General features: G+C 37.4%; 1 protein-coding gene across 2 annotated transcripts in view; it reads right to left on the reverse strand.

Annotated features, from left to right (window-relative positions):
- The window catches only part of APBA1 (amyloid beta precursor protein binding family A member 1), a 270,008-nt gene extending 255,447 nt beyond the window's left edge, over window positions 1-14,561 (reverse strand). Inside the window, exon 1 of one of the 2 annotated variants that reach the window (XM_056806236.1) lies at window positions 14,205-14,561. The gene's annotated coding sequence lies outside the window, so the exon portion shown is untranslated. The remainder of the gene's footprint in view (window positions 1-14,204) is intronic. The other variant, XM_056806239.1, reaches the window with a different exon arrangement.
- Window positions 14,562-14,801: the final 240 nt, after the last annotated feature.

Consider the following 14,801-nt stretch of genomic DNA (forward strand, 5'->3'; position numbering starts at 1 on the left):
TTTCTACTCCCTTTGCTCCCTGATATCTACAAGAATTAAAGGACCTTATAGCCACAACCTTTAGCTATAGTTTTTCCAATAGCTTTGTTTCCATGGTAAATTAAGAAAAATGAGGTTTGATTTATAAAGTTAATCCAAAATCCTTTTATGTAAATATAGAGGTTGTTTTCTGAAATTTATCATTTTACTTCAAGTACAACTCACTTTGTGCAGTTTGTATACAACCTGTCCCTTTCAATAACCAACAAAAAGCCTTTAATTCCACAAAAACAAACGCAGCTTGCTCTCTCTGAAAAGAAGCAAAGGCAGAATAACAGTTCCTTCTACTCTGTGTACTGTTCTTACCCTAATCCCTGCTGTACAGACTAGACACTGTCCAGTGCTGGTCATAAACAAAATCCAAGAGCTATTTCTAGCATTCAGCTTAGCTTTAAAGCTTAAAATTGCATCGGACACAGGGTTTAAAGACCCGAGATCCAATGCATTTTTTTCCCTATTATTTTCGCTGGTGTACTGTAGTCCTAGAGAATCACAGTCTTAGAAATGGCAAGGCCCTTGGACCATCCCGTCCACCCTTCTGCTCAAAGGAGGAATCTCACTCTATAGTTTTCTTGGCAATCAATCATTCAACTTGTATTTGAATACATCCAATTGTGTAGAACTTATGAACTTATAAGATAGTACATTCTTTTTTCACATAGCTCCAATTGCTATGGAGTTCTCTGCCTGATGTTTTGTTGAATTCCATTGGCCCTAGTTTTCCTCTTGGCAAAATCAGTCTAACTCTTCTTCCATATGACGAGCCCTTGACATATTTGAAGACAATTCAATTCATTTCTTTTTTTTTTAACCCTTATCTTTCATCTTAGAATCAATACTAAGTATTGGTTCCAAGGCAGAAGAGTGATAAGGTCTAGGCAATGGGGGTCAAGTGACTTGCCCAAAGTCACACAGCTGGGAAGTGTCTGAGGTCAGATTTGAAGCCAGGATCTCCTATCTCTAGGCCTGACTCTCAATCCACTGAGCCACCTAGTCACTCCCAATTCAATTTATTTCTATCAGAATACCACCAGGGTTGTTAACACGTGATCAGAGTAATGGAAAGCTTCTTTGGTGCTTCCATATTTCATTGTGATTTGAAATTGATCTGTGACTTGTGATTTCACTGGTATTGGTGCTCCTGGCCTTGATTCAGATCATGATTCCCCCGTGATTTAATAGAAACACTTCAAATGGCCAAAGATTTCATCACACTAGAGGCAATCTAGCGATGAATTTATCCAAACTTAGTCATTCATGTTCTGAACCAATACCTGAGTGTGGTAAAGCCTTGAATAACTTGTGCTACCTTGGTATCCCTTTCAAGAATTCGAGATCATCAACTTGCTACAAAAAAATTGCAAAAACACCACAATTGGTGATTTTCAAGCATAGGGACTTCTTGCATGGAAATTCCCTCTACCAACACAAAATATAAAACATTTGTAATTTAGCAACTAAGTCTCAGGGAGTCCTTAGTCTCAAAAATATTCTAAGATCACAGAAGAAGTGGTGTCAAGAGGTAGTCTTCAAGTCAGGAATTCCTTTCTCCAAACTGAGTCGTCTATTCATTACAACACAAGTAAAACCACCTGATGTGGGTGATTATGGTAAAATGAAAAGAACACTGGTTCTGGAATCAGAGGATGTAGGTATAAATCTTACTTCTACCCTTGTGACCTGGACTGGTCACTTATCCTTCCTAGGCATCAGTTTCCTAATCTATAAATTGAGGGAGTTGGAGTAGGTTATCAATTGTAGATCCATTATCCAAGGAAAACAACTATCCAAGGAAAATCAACTGGTAGAAGCTAGGTGCCTCAGTGGATACAGTGCCAGGCCTAGATATGAGAGGTCCTGGGTTCAGTTTTGGCCTCAGATACTTCCTAGTTCTGTAATCTTGGACAAGTCACTCAACCCCAATTGCCTAGCCTTTAACACCCTTCTATTTTAGAACCAATACTTAAACATCGATTCTGAGACAGAAGGTAAAGATTTTGCTCTGTTTTGTTTTTTATAATCATCTGAACTCAGATTAAAATCAGTGCTCTATTGGTTCCAGGGGACAGCTGAAATACATCTCCCTCCTTTTGGTCCAGAGCAGGGAGATTACAGATGATGAATGTTGCATAATCTAACAGCTGTAGCCACTGTGTTGGTTGGTTTTACTAAATTGCTTTTCTTCATTTCAAAGTAGTATTGAGGGAAAAGAAAAAAAATCAGTAAAGTTTTTTTTTTTAGAAACCCAACCATCTGGAAGGAGAATGATAAATCATATATAAAAATGTATGAAATCACTTCAGATAACCAGAATCCAGCCATCTGATAATCAGAACAGAGCTGGGAACTAGAAAGGAGTAAAAAAAAAAAGGATTCAAAGCAGTCAAAATAGATTGATCAACATCTATTCTCTAAATCTGAGTACTTGACTTATAGAAGTGTCTCTCAGGTCCTCACTCAGAATTTTCCTACAATGTTCCTTTCTTGCAGTGATAATAGCCTCACTATCAACAACTTTGTGGGATGTTAGCATTTCTGTCATTAGTGCTTTTGTCCTGGGTTCAAGAATTTCTAGTTACCAGTTCTATAAAGTTAGAAAGGAACTTTTGAGGCTACGTTATGGAAGGTCTTCATTAATAGTCAAGAAGTTTGAACTTTCTTGAAGGCAATGGAGAGCCATGGAAAATTTTTGACCAAAGGAGTAAAACCATCAATGGAGTGTTTTTTGGAAGTTTTATATGGCAGTGGCTTACAGGAGAGAGAAAATATAAATTAGTTGCAGCAAGTCAAGTTAGAAGACTATTGCTACAATGCAGGCAAAATGTAACAAACCTGAGACTACAGGTTTTATGATTTGATTTGATTTGATTTTCATCGGTATGATTTCATCAGTGTAAGGAATTTTCACTGGGCTAACTTTCTACTAATCATAGAATCACAGATTTAGAGATGGAAGGGAACTTACTTAAAGGTCATTCAGTCCATTCCCCTCTTTCTACAAATGAGGAAACTTAGAGGTGAGGAAAGATGAAAAGCCCTCTTGCCCAAAGTCACACTAATAAGTGACAGAAAGAGGATTCTAATTCAAGTTGTATGATTCTGAATTTAGCATTCTTCTCACTTCACAATGCTAATTCCCTAAGGCAATAGGAATGGAAAACAAAATAAATGTAAGAGAGAGTAAAAAAAAATAATAACTTGTGGGACTTCTCAATTCTTGGACATGGGGAACAAGCAATAGGGAGGAGTCAAAGGATTTGAATCTAGGTTAGTAGAAGAATGGTGAGAATACCATTAATAGAAATGGGAAAGCCAGGAAGAAGAACTTGGTTAGGGAGAAGAAAAAGGGAAGAGGGGAAAGGAGATCTCTTTTTTTTCAGAAGAGGAAATATGGAACAGATGAGGAATATGTTTTGGGACAGATGGCAGCAAGACACTTAGACAGAAATATCCAGCAGGTCTTTTAAATTGAGGACCTGAAAATCAGAAGAGGAATTAGTTATGAAGACTGCAGAGATAGTTTGGAGAATTAATCACATTTTAAACAATGGGATTAAATTCAGACCACTAAAGAAAGGAGTTCAGAGAGATCAGTGACCCTGGTGTCTATAATCTTGGCGCATGTAGAGAGTAGGAAGAGGAGTCACTGAAGAAAATGGAAAAAGAAAAAAATCATATAAATGAAACTACAATTACATGGTGATATAGAAGTTGAGAAAGAACAGAAAAGGGATAGTCAAAGACATAGGAAGATCAAAGAGAATGGGAATTAAGAAAAGGCCTTTGGATATGATAATTAGAAATTATCAATGCAATTGGACAGATATTTATTTAGGGCTTGATATGAACAAAGTGAGACTAAAAGTTACTAGACATAGTCTGAATGGTATATTGATAGCCCTAAAATACTACAGGAACAAGGAAGACCTCCAGCATGCTGGTTGTCATTAAGAATAAAACACTTCACATTTACATAGAACTTTAAGTTTTACAATGTGCTTTCCTTAATAATTCCATTATGTAAGTAGTTGAAGTATTATTATCCCCATTCTATGGAGGAGGAAATTGAGGTTCAGTGAATTTAAGTAGGATTTATAGAAAAATGCAGGCATGTATCAAAAGGGATGAGAATGTATGTGTAAAGAGGTTGAAATCTTTCCCAGTGGTGAGAATAAAGCACTTTATCTACCTATATGAAAATCGCCACTTGCATATGAAAATGTGGAGAAACATTACTATCATCAAAGGATTAGACATTGACCAGATCAGGAATTCCTAACCTGTTTTGGGGTGTCATGACCCACATTGGCAATATGAAGTCTATGGTCTCCTTAAAACAGTACATTAAATATATAAAATAATATACATTGGATTTTATAGGAAACCAAATATTAGTGAAAACAAAGATGCAATTTTTTTCTTTTCCAAGGTTGCCCACTCTCTGAAATCTATTCACAGATCCACTGGGCATATGTGGACCATGGATTAAGAACTCTAGACTACTTAAAACTCAGTGGAATTGTATGTTGGTTATGGGAGGGGGTTAGGGGAAGGGGAGGAAAAGAACATGATTATTATAATCCTGGAAAAATACTCTAAATTAATCAATTAAATAAAATATAAAAAGAAGAACTCAAGACTACTTTCAAAAACCCTTACTCTAGACCTTGCACAAAGGATGTTATTTAAAAAACAATGTCTCCAGCCTCATGGGTCACTTTAATGTAACACAGGTAACACTGATGCAGACACAATATATCAAGGGATGCTACAGTCTGTCTCAACTGAGGGTTAAGGAGTACTTCAGTTTTCTGAAATGGCTATGGAATACTTGAAGTACTTGTTCACTTTTTAGATATGAGTGCTAATCCTTCAAGAATTCAGGATTTGAGATTTTAACTATCTTTATTAAAATTCATATTTTTAAAACCTCCCTCTCTTAATAAACATATTGAACAGAATTTAACCTGTTTTGATGAGGCAGTTATCTCTACAAACTCCAGTTATTATATAGTGAATATCCTTAGAGGATCTTGAACTCTTTGGGTCTTATTAATTCTATACTGAATCTCTCCACTGCTGGGCTATTTCAGTTAGATATTTCTCTCTCTCTCTCCATTTAGTGGTCACCACTGTTCTTCCTTTCTTATAACTCTATAAAAGAAGTCAGCAAATCTGCTTTTCACTTCCATCCACTTCTCTCTTTTTCAGCTCCTTTATTGCTTCTGATTTTCATCACTGCTTCAAGAATCCTATACTTGGAAGTGATCTTAAAGTTTATCTACATGAACATTCTGCTTGAGAATCTCCTAATTGAGAAATGAAATCTCCTTTAAACAGCGTCGACAATGACCATTTGATGTTGTGGACAGTATCCACTTGATGTTGTAGACAATATCCACTTGATATTGTGGACAATATCCACTCAGGAAAATTTTCTGTGTTGAAGAATTCACTGTGCCATAAAGCAATTTGTTTCATTTTATACTTTAAAAATGTAGTTGATATCTTTATTACACCTTTTTCATTCATTTCTAATTGTTAAAAAAAAGTTCTTCTTTATATTGAATCAAATCTTCCTTCTAACATCTTTTGCCCATTTGGTCTAGTTTGGCTCTCCAAGGCTAAAGAGAAGAGCTTTTTGGATATCTGAAAGTGACTGTTATATTCCCTCTTTGTCTTCTTTTTTCCCAACTAACTATCTCCAAGTCCTTTGACCATTTTTTTATTGTATCATTTAATGTCTTCTCATTATTCTTCCTGGTTGCTTGACCCTGGACCCTCCAGCCCTCTAAAAATGTCAGGACCAGAACTATAAATAATGCTATACTAACGAATACAGAGGACCCTCCCTAATTTTGGGCACTATACCCTAAGTAATGGACCTGAATTATGCCTGAGCTTTTAAGGCAGCCACAGCACACTAGTGTCTAATTCCAAGCTTGCAGCGAACTTAAACCCCTAGAGAATTTTTTCACACGAATATACTATAAACACATGTTTTCCCCATATTATACTGATACTGTTGAATTTTTTAATCTAAATGCAGGGCTTTGCCTTTATCCTCATTAAATTTCAATCATCAACAAATCAATAAACATCAAGCAGTTGCTATGTGACAGGCACTGTGCTAAGCACTGGGGTTACAAAAAAAGAGGCAAATGAATTTCTACCCTATAATCTAATGGAGGACACAAATATATACAAATCAAGCAACAGATTTGTTCACCTTAAATTTAGTTCCTCATTTCTGTTGTCAAGATCTCTTTGGTTCCTGATTCTTTTCACCCAATATTTATTATTAGTACCTTTTGGCTTCATATTATCTGCATAATTGTGTCCCGTAGGTCTTCATCCAAGTCACTGATAAAAATGTTGAATAGGATAGGACTGAAGGCAGAATCCCCAAGCTTTACACTAGGCTATCCATCAATCAACCATCTGCTACAAGCCACAAATTCAGGTAATTGTACTATCATCTAGTCTACATCTTCCCACATTTTCCAAAAGGATATGAGAGATTGTATCACATGGCTTACTGAAACCCAAATATGCCATAACATCTATTGTTTTCAGACTAATTAGCCACATCAGAAAAAAAACAAAAGCAAAAACCTTATTTGAAATAGTACAATGACATACCCTTTTCCATTAATAGACATTTATTTTCTCTTCATCCTGCCCTCCTCAAAAAAGAAAAGAAAGCAAATCCATTGTAGCAGATACAAAGAGTCAGACAAAACAAATCCCTGCCATTGGCCATATTAAAAATGTTATGTCTAATTCCACATCTCAAATCCACCCTGGCTGACATACATTTATGTAACTCATCACCCTAGAAGCAACCACCCATCCAGTGAAGTCTGAAGGACTAAGATAGTTATGCCAAAGATGCCTCAAAATTCCTCAGGAAATGACATGTAAATATAGAAGTTTAATGATAGAAATAAGCATGGATAATTATTTAACACAGGAAAATAAAGAATAGCACTGTATATTCTTTTAAGAGTATCTTCAAAAAATATGAAAGATTGAAAGGGCATTGACATAAAATTTCCCTAGTTCTTAAGCAGAACTCTTTGCAATTAGATATCGAGCTTACTGTTACCTCTTTCTCAGAGTAACCTGTTTTTACCAGTAACTTGTACTAGTGTCCACCAATCCTTGGCACTAGAACATTCTTCCTTGAACCTGTTGTAAGTTCCAAGTGCAAGAATTTGTAGTTTGTAGAGGCCCCCAAAATACTTCAAGGGAATTATGATGGAAGTAGCAGAGGAGGAAGATTCCCTTCCTAAGATCTGAATCTAAAACACAGAATTGCTGTATTGCAGCAGTTCTCAACCTCTCAATTTTTCCAATGAGAATACATAATGCATATCAGGTATTTACATTCCGAATCATAACTGTAGCAAAATTACAGTTTTGAAGTAGCCACCAAAATAATATTTTGGTTTGGGGTCACTGCAACATGAGGAACTGTATTGCGGGGTCACAGCATTAGAAAGGTTGAGAACCACTGCTGTATTGTATTATATTTAGACAACAAGCACCTACAGAATTCACATTTCATTCCTGGGTCAGGTCAGTTTTGCTGCTCTGAGTAAATTTTCTATTAGGTCTTCTTTATTGTTAGGCCCCTTTATAGTACTAGTGTGTTTAAATGGTGGTAGTTTCAACTAACTTTACTAGTAAGTCAATGAATTCATAAGCATTTTATGCACCTACCACATGCCAAGCTCTGGGTTAAGTTTTGGGGATAAAAAGAAGAGCAAAAGACAGTTGCTCCTCTCAAGTTGCTCACATGTCTAATTGGGGAAACACCAATGATGTAAAAATGGGAAAAAGACAAGATAAATTGGAAACATTCAATAGGCAGAAGCCATTAGCATTAAGAGGGATTGGAAAGACTTCTCATAGAATATAGGATTTTAGTCAGGCTTTGAAGGAAGCCAGGGAATCTAAGAAGAGGTGGTGATGAAGAAGGTGAGTATTAACACCTGGAGTCTGGAGATGGAGATGGAACCCTCTTTTTGAGAGGAATAGCAAGGAGACCAGAATCATTGGATCATAGATTTTGTGGAGGGTTGTAAGAAGACTGAAAAGTAGGAGGAGTGGGGGACAGATTGTGAAGAGCTTTGAATGCCAAACAAATGATTTCATATTTAATCGTGGAGGTGAAATACTTATATCATCTATAAGGGGGCATATAATTCCTGCTAAAAAAGAGTTAAGTTTTTATTTCTTATTTTTTCACCCAAGAGAGACAAAAAGAATGTAATTATGCCAGGAGGCTGAAAAAGGCTAGACTTCCACACTAGGTAACATTATTGGAACATTCCATCTATGGAATAAATTCTAACTTGCCTGTTACAATATTCCCATGATGTTTGTTTGGAAAATAATATGTAATTTTCAAGTAGTGGGAAGAATAAAAACCCTAACTAGAAACTAAGAACTATTTTTGAGTGGTAGAAATAAATGTATCCCCTGAAATATTGATTCCTTTCAATCTCACAAGTTGTGAAGAAGAAAGAGTTATATCAGGTTGAAATTGAGATGAAAAGAGTTAAATATCAGGACTCTATTCTTTTTTAAAAAACCCTTGCCTCCTGCCTTATAGTTGAAACTAAGTATTGGTTCTAAGGCAGAGGGTCAATGAGGGCTAGACAACTGGGGTCAAGTGACTTGCCCAGAGTCACATAACTAAGAATTGTCTGAGATCATATTTGAATCTAGGACCTTCCAGTCTTCAGGTCTGGCTCTCTATCCACTAAGATACCTAACTGCCTTTTGGACTCTTTTCCAGCAAAATCTACTCTAATAGAATGGGAGTGACCTTGGCTTCTCAAAGGTTATTCTAACAGACAATAAGTTTTGGTTAATCCTACCAAGCTAGAAATGTTTGAGTCCATGCTTTGAAAACAAAGCAAACTAAATGAAATAACTCTTTTTTACCACTGTTAAATGGACACATATATGAAATGAATGTGCCCAGTGATAGGTTATATGCCTGTGGTCTGAAGACCTACCTTAGCTAAGCTCTAACAGGATTACCACCATCTTGGCTGCAAGATGAAAAATTCCTCAGTCACAGCAACTCTTGGAAAGACCACCTACTGAGTTATAGAGGTGCTTTCATCAGAGTTGGTGGAAAAAGCAGCCACACCAACAAAATCCCAGACCCCTGAAATTTTGAAGACACACCAGAACTCTTAGATATTTGAGAGGGAACTTGGAAAGCAGGAAGGAGGGAGGAGAAGAAGAAGAAATAATTTTCCCAGGAGATTGGATAGAGTAGTGGATAATCTTTCAGAGAAAGAGGCAAGAACACAGTGACTTGACACAATATGAAACTACTAGTATTAGAATATACACTCAGAATGATTCCTGGAAGAAAATCAACTGGTAGTTTCATTCATTCATTCATTCATTCATTCATTCATTCATTCATTCATTCTATTCCACTTCCACTTCCCTTCCTACTCTAATTCACCCTTAAAAAGGGAAAAGTAATCCATACTCAAAAAAGGAAATTCTTACTATGGTTTACTGTCCTAACAGGCAAAAAATCCCATACCACTTCCCAAGGAAAAGAATACAATACAGGCATGCTCCACCCTAAGGAAATAAAATTTTAAAGTCCAAACTTACAAACAAATAAGTTAGGAGGCATTTCAGTTTGTTACAAAAAGATTTGATATATTTCTTTAAACAGCAACTTCTAGTAGAGCATTTTAAATATTGACTCCATTTACAGAAATGTTAAATGTATGCAAATTTTAATAAAGTGAGGTATACTCAATGAAGAAAGAATGTTCCCATAATAATGAAAAACTTGATAAAAATAGGACAAATGATTACAGTTCTTTAGAAGTGACTTGTCAGTGCCATGTTTTGACACTGATATCATAAACACTAGATTTTCATTGATTAAAAAGACCCAAATAGTCCTTCAATTCCTAGATGTGATCAAATATGTTGTTTTTAAGCTATAATATCTTAAAAATGAACAAAAAGTAAATTCCTAATAAGATTAATGGTCTAAAGAACTCTCCAATGCAAAGAAACTTTAGCAACATTTCACTTGTCTCTTATACATTAATTCACTGTCATGCTTACATATTCTGTCTGTTATTTATAAAAAATTAATTCACTGTCATGCCTAGATGTTATGTCCTTTTTGGAAACAAAAATCCCCAGAAATTAAGGTACAAATACCTTCATCTTATCCTTTAATATTTGAATTTTTGCCATAAAGAATGGGAAATTGCTGATTGACACATCACTACTGGACAGCAAAGTCTGAGTATTCTATTTGATGTAGTAGCCATGGAAAAGCTTTCCATGTTATTTCCAATAACATTAACATTTGTCCATGGAAATCCTTAGCAAATACACACAATAATATGGCTGTAGAGTAGTGGAAGAGGTACACCGTTATATGATCATTCAGTTTGACTCAATAATACCATTGCATGTACCAGGACCATTAACTCAGTTCTAACACTCAAGTTCCCATGCTATTACACACAACACTCTTCTATATCTTCAGTGTGGAACCACAGTTATCTCATGAAAGCCAATGCTGAAGATCTATAAGATGTGATTTTTAAAAAAACCTAATCTTTAAATGATGTGACTAAATGAAGTAGTGTGTGTGTGTGTGTGTGTGTGTGTGTGTGTGTGTGTGTGTGTGGCGGGGGGGGGGGGGTTTCATCATTCAGCATCTAACTAATTCTCCGGTAAAGACAATAGAACATATCACAATTTAATGTCCAGCTTATAAATGGGAAGGAGATGCCTAAAGAGTTTATTTTGTTAGCTTGGACAAGGTCAGCTTACTGAAAATCAACATCCTACTTCAATGTAAAAGCATAGTTATATATCAGACATGTTCCCATTATACAAAAAATCTTTTTGTGCATCTTTTTTCTTTATTGTTTTCATTAAGCTTTACTAATTAAAATCAAAATTCCACATGAGAATAAGTTCATAGAATATATTAGACACTGAAGAAGCCTCTGCCTTAATCGATTTTTAAACTGAACACTTTTCTCTCTCTGAGAAGTTGATAAAGTAAGGGTTGGCTGTGTTCCACTGTTATATGGCAGCTTTTTCAGAAAATCACTTAAACTATTGTGAAACTGGAGTTCACTTTTACTTTGCTTTTATTTCCATATCACATCATGAATACCTACCGTAGAATAAAAGCCAAAATAAGATAGATATTGACATAATTTCTCCCTATACAACCAGATCAGTAAGCAAATATCTTTCTCTTACAAGAATTCTAAAGAATTAGCTTGGTTTTTTTTTTCAATTGAATAATAGTGAAAATGGCATTTGTGAAATTTTAAGTGAAGGAAATGCATCCATGCAAAGCAAATGGGTTGCTGCAGGCTACCACATATGCTATAACAATTTCCTACAAAGAATTACAGAATTCAAGTTGTACCATTAGCTTTTCTTATTCAATTTTAAGAAAATCTATTCATCTTAAAACATTATACATGTCATTTTATTAAATTTAATCATATTAATGTTCTAGATCATATTCAATCAATATAAGTTACAATTCCCTTTGTCAAATTCAGGTTATACCTGGATAATTCAAGAGGAATATAAACTTTCTTGAAAAATATGCTGCCTTTACTTATTTATCAAATAAGCATGAATTTTATGGAATGTTTTTATTTACTTCCAGGAATTGTTTTTTTTTTTCAAGAAGAGAATTTAAAAAAAATCTTTTTCCTGAATAGGATGGATAAGGAAGCACTCCAAAAAGCATAAAAAATTCAGAACTTTTTATCAGAAAAAGATTCTACACAAATCACAAGAGATGATACACCCAGAACTAGAAATATGATTTCCCCCCAAAACCTATCTTTAACTCTTCAAGGAGTTAGAACAAACTCTAATTGAAAAATTAATGGCTCAAAAAGAAAGCAATAATAAAACTATGCTTCATACTGACTCTTCAAGAAAATCTGACCCTTATATTATTGTTAATGAATAAAATACATTAAATTAAATTGTTGTTATATATGGTAAAATGAAGAGATAAGGAACTCTGCTTTTTATGGTGTAAAAACTGTAAAAATGAAAGCAATAAAATACAATCTTTAACCCCCCCAAATTCCTGTGATAATAATGTGTTATATATTTGTTTATGTAGATATAATAGCTATGGTCTTAAAAGGGGATGGGGGGGGGGGGGGGAGACAAGGCAGCCAGTTTGGATTCTGACAGCAATGCAGTAGAATTTAAAATATTGTGACTAGAATATTTCAGGGTAAGCTAAGCTAGCCATACAGTGTGTTAACAAAGAAATACCAAGGAATTAGTATAAAGAAATATACTTCTTTCTCTCTCAACTGAAAGACATGTGGACCAAGGATTCAAATTAAATTGTACATGCTTGGTTTCTCTTACCTACAGCCATGTCATATAGTTTTTCATATATATGTACATATATATGTGTGTGTGTGTGTGTGTGAACACAGAGCCATAATTTCTCACATAAGCTATATGTTTCACATCAACCCCAGTGGTAGCTTATTCCTATCATGCAGAATCAACCCAACAATAACGCTTTTGTTTGTCCATCTCTATGACCCTTGGCTTTGATTCAGCTGGCTATGACCAGACCTGAAACTCCCCACAACAGCAAAGCACAAGGTAAAAGGGCAGATGACTTTTCAGTACACACACTTCTATCCCTTTCGTCCCTGGAAGATATAAATAGAGCACCCACAGTGAAAACTAGGAAAGTCTATTTCACTGGTGCTAAGAAAGAAGGTAGTCCGTTTCTTGAACCATTCATGAAAATAGAATTCACCGTTTTTTCTCCTTTGCTTGTAAATCTCCAAAATAAATGCTGTTTAGGAAAAAAAACTAAGAGAAAATACCACTTATCAGTGGCTCTCTGTACTTCAACAAACGCTAGAGTTACTACGTTGGTAGTAGCAGAAAATATAATCCTTGACATTTAAGGGATTGGGGGCTGAGGATATGGGGGAGGGGGAGATGGTAGGGCAGACATCATAAAGGTTTTCTTTCTACTGGTCAGAAATCAGACAAACAATAGGAGCTGCATCGTCAGGGAGGGGACTTAGACCAATGCAGAAACTAGGCAAAAAGAAGTGCCACCTGCATGGTGCTACGTATCGAAGGATGAGAAGGGACAACCAGCACTTCCAGAAGGTGTGACCATCATTCTATTACTGAGCCATGTGCTCAGGCGCTTTACATCTTTACTTCCTTTCCTATATTCCAACATAAAAAGATAAAGCCAAGTAGAAAATTCACTCATTGATTTAAAAAAAGGGCACTATCAGAAATCATACAGTTTCAGGGCGAAAATCACTCACAATAATGTCCCACAGTCTTGCCTGTTGTTAATAAGGCTGTTGACAGCAAGTCGGGCGCTAACTAGACCCCTGTGTCAGATCCTGCAGCTTGAGGATAAGACATTGAATCACACGCGCGCCTCGATCACGCGAGGGCACACAAACACGCACAAACACACTCACAGTGTCCTACAAACCTTACTGTGTCTTCCTTTTCCCCCAGTCTCTTCACCTAGCAAGTGCACACAGTACAAACCCCAGCCTAGTTGCTTTCCATCACTCTTTCTCCGGCATCTTCATTTGAAGAGAGATCCCTCTAAGCCTTAGAATCTAAGGGTTCCTGAAAATGTCATCCTACGAAAGAGACCTTCCTCCCTCCTTGCTATATCTACACAAGCTCACACACACACTCCACTCCCAGTGTCCTGTTACTGCTGTTCCTGTCTTCAGGCCCTTCTGCTCTGGCAAAAGCCCTGATTTCTCGGTGTGTATCTCCCCAGAGATCCAACTGTACATTTATCCTTTAAAACCTCTTCCTGTTATCCTGTCTCAGCACCGTATCTCATCACTTGACAGCCAGTTTAAGGCATCCCCCCTCTTCCCTTCATTTGGGGAGAGGGAGGGGGAAGGGAAAGAATGCATTATGCTAATCACCACCATCAGCATCATTATTGTTATTCAATAAACCTCCATCCTCCTCCCTGGACCATCTACACTCCTCATCTCTTCCCGGGCTGCTGGAGGCATCCGTCGTCGGGGGCTGGATCGTCATCCCTCCCACCCACCCGCCACCTCCCTCCCTCTCTCCACCAGTACCTTGTAGCCTGACAGCTGGGGTCTGGCGGGGCCCACGTTAGCAGGCGGCGCGGAGAGAATGACAGGGTGGAAGACCAGCCTGGGCACAAGCCTTCCCTCCAGCCGTGGCTGCCTCCAGCTCCACCATCTTCCTCCCCCTCCTCGCCCTCCTCTTTCTCCTCCGCCTCTGGCTGGAGCAGCCCCTCGCTCGCCCCAGCAGCAGCAGCAGCAGCAGCAGCAGGAGCAGCGACTGTTCCTGCTCTTTTCTCCCGGATCCCTGAGCCCCACCTCCCTTCTCTTTCCCCTCCCAGCTCCGCGTGACGTTCTGCCGCGCGAGCCGGGGTTGGACTGCGTGTGTTTGTGTGTGTGTATGTGTGTAATGTGTGTCCGCGCGCGTGCGCACCCTTGCCTCTGTGTGTGCCACTTTACACATTGCGGGCGCACGCAACCTCGGGAGGGAGAAGCCTGGGTCCTCAAGCCCAGAATCTAGCAGCGACCCCTTCTCCAAGCTCCACGCAGAGACAGCCCAAGTGGAGCTCCAGAAACCCTGGACAACCATCTCTTTAGCCGCGGACTGCGGGTGGGATGTGTACCGAGTTCTCCCGACTATCCCTGTCC

This window comes from Monodelphis domestica, chromosome 7 (genome assembly GCF_027887165.1).
Source record: "Monodelphis domestica isolate mMonDom1 chromosome 7, mMonDom1.pri, whole genome shotgun sequence".
NCBI lineage: Eukaryota > Metazoa > Chordata > Mammalia > Didelphimorphia > Didelphidae > Monodelphis > Monodelphis domestica.